The following is a 3,261-nucleotide window of genomic DNA, read 5'->3' as shown; positions in this document are numbered from 1 at the left end:
GTGCAGTCATTTAGAAAGGTGGTGAAAACTTTTGGATACCCAATTTCCTTCCAGGAGTCCCATAACTGTAACATTAATCTATAATCATCATTATCTTTCATTAGTACCATCACTCATCATCACTCTCAGTGACTGTAGGCTAAAAACAACGTGACACATGTGCTTCATTTTTTCTCTGAGATACTGGTCGGAATAAAAATAATGTAAGCTTGTAAGTAAAGAAAAATTTTCCATGAGAGTACCAGTATAACAGTTCAAAAAAACTGATGTGCAGTGAAACTTGGAAGATATTTGGGGGACAGGAATGAAGATCTATGAGGTTTTTCCTAAACACATTACATCACTATTGCCTGTGGAGTGATGCGGCAAAGTAGATGGAGAAATTAAAGGATTCATGATGACTCAGTTGTGGAGAGAAATATATAGATATAATATTTTAATAATTAAGCACTTTGCGGTGGTGTGACCATGTGGAGAAAAGGGAGAATGAGAGGCTAACTAGGAAAAGAGTTTGTGAGTGAGGTGGCTGGGAGGAATGAAGAAAAAGGAGACAGTGAGGTGAAAGGATACAGGTGTCAATTCTCCCGGTAGAGAACGGCGATATCCAGGTATGTTGTGCCAAAGAGAAAGTGAACTATAGAAGCACAAAAAGGTTGGGACAAAAATATGAAGAAACTTTTCACAGGGGTGGCCCTCAGAACTGGTGTTAATTTACTGTATCCTCTCAGTTTGTTTTGTAACTCGTCTAACTGTAACTGTGCGACATATGAATATATTCTGGAGGGGTCACACTGGCACGTCAAAGATTTCCTTTTTGTATGTTTTTCATATACTGGAATTGTTGATACCAGTATTCAGATTAATAATTACCCTTACTAATATTCCTAAGCATTGCTCATCCTATCGTTTTCATCTGCATGATTGAATACCAAGTACCACGATGAAAGAAAGACATCTTCCGGAGAGCCGAATGCTAATCGCCAGCCAGAATATGCTATTGGCCAAATTACAAGCTCGGCCCCCCCACTGGGGGGGGGGGGGGAGGGCAGGGGAGCGGCGCCCATCCCTGGGCGGGCCGGGGGCGCCATCCTTGGGGAGGCAGGGAGAAGCCCAGGGGCCACCTCAGTGAGGGCCGGGGAGCCTCGAGCCTCACCCCAGGAGGAAGGGGCCGGAGGATTTTGGCCATACTTGATACTCTGAAGGTTTCATATTGATGAACTTAAGTCGTTCATGAGATATTATGGTGCTAAAGAGCTACAGCGCGATAAAAACTAGTTGACCTTTGGCAGCCATTTTAGTGACCTTGACCTCGACCACGACTGCCATTCTCGAACTCGATTTTGACCATATCTTTGGATCCCCTGAAGATTTCATGTTGATAGCTCAAGCCGTTCATGAGATATAATGGTGCTAAATAGCTGGGTGATGAAAACAGTTGTGGTCCTTTGGCAGCCATTTTGCTTGACTTTGGCCTTGACCCAGAGTCCCCATTTTCGAACTCGGTGAAGATTTGGCCATATTTTGATACCTTGAAGGTTTCGTATTGATAGTTCAAGCCGATCATGAAATATAATTGGAACACTCCCCCCACCCACACACACACAGAGGCGGGCAAAAACTTTAACGTTCCACCTTGGTAAAGGTGGGCGATAATAATCCTCTGATTTTATTGTAAACTTGTAAAAAACAAGGCAACATTTTTGGAGGTTTCCTCTCACTCACCACACCTTTGGCCATTTCCTCTTCTTTCACGTGAACCAGTAGCGTGTCACTGTTGGAGGCTAATCATCCAACACTCCTCAGGTTGCAATAGAATGTTTTCATTTTGGCAAGCATTCTAACATAAGGGTGAATAGCTCTACACTATAAAACTGTAATGGGAAATAGTTTAAAGACACACAAAGATCAGAGCCTGGATATACCAACGCACCTGAAGGCGCTAGATCTTCTCTAAGGTGCTGTAGGCGGTGACTTCTGATGCCTCAAACCTGCATGCACAGAACGTTTAGGGCAACCATCTGGCCTTTCTGAATTTAAGGCCCTGATTTGAGAAAGGTGACATGAGTTACCGTGTAGCCGAATGAGATGCATGTTAAGCGGAAAATCTAGTGAACTTAGCGTCTCTCTTCAAACATTTTACAGGGACACATGAGTGTATTGGAGGTACTGCAACCAGATACGTTGTATCATAGTTATTATGTAGTGTGGAATGCTTATGAGCCAGTAGGCCCCACCAAAAAATGTGGTACATATATGATACCTCCAGCTCGATACCAACCCGCGCCATGCCGTGAGTGCAAAGGGTATATTCGCTTTACCTGAAAAACATATACAGAGTGAAATATTACTCTGAAGACCCTAATATTGTAGCCTAAATAGATTCGTTATAAATATACTGCTTTAAGTTGGTACTTAATTTCCTTATTTCCAATTTATCCATTGTTACACCTAGTGTTCAGGGCGATCTCCTTCAGTGTTTAAAGGTAATTTGAAGCCCGTGTTCCTATTAGCGAGTTTTCTCTGTAACACATCCATATTAGAGAAGGCGGCATTCTCTCCAATAGTGCTTTCTTTTTGCTAGTTTAATGTGCAAGGCTTCTTGTTCTAAAATCCTTTTCTCTTAACTCTTGGCATGCGACTTACCCATTTCAGTCCACTCTGAGGACATGCGAACCACCTCAAGTGACTGAGATTTCTAACAATGTACTCACGAGCTCGTAGGTGCAGCGTCACACAGTCTTTTATGAGATAATAGGATTTCTGTCATCTCCCATCTCTACTTCCTAAATTGAGCCCAGAATCAAAGTAACATGGTAGCTACTATTAACCCGTAAATTCATTTACTTCCTGATCCATTTACTATGGTGTTAACACTATGAAGGTTCAAGCTTTTCTGGAAAACAACGTACTAATGATAATATCTAATGCAGGGCCAACAGCGACTTAGGCTATAGGGGGAAAGATTAAATAAATCCCAGATCAGCACGTTACTCTGAAGTTATGGCTTATTGGGGTAACTGGCAGCTCACTGAGGATTTGACAGGAGTGTGACACACTCATACAGTTGCTGGTCTCCCTCCAGTTAAGTAGTTTCTGACCTCAGTAACTATAACTGTTGTCATCTGAGGTAAAATAATTCATGGGTAGGTGTGTAGTATGTGAATTTTTGTTTTCGCTTTCTGTATTTAAGATCATGTAAGGGACAACCTACTGTACAGACAAGGTGTAATGGAAAGGAAAGAGCTATACTATTGGAAGCAA

Source organism: Coenobita brevimanus, chromosome 59, assembly GCF_032717465.1.
Source record: "Coenobita brevimanus isolate Jiangsu-jjx chromosome 59, ASM3271746v2, whole genome shotgun sequence".
Lineage (NCBI taxonomy): Eukaryota > Metazoa > Arthropoda > Malacostraca > Decapoda > Coenobitidae > Coenobita > Coenobita brevimanus.
This window is presented reverse-complemented; position numbering follows the sequence as displayed.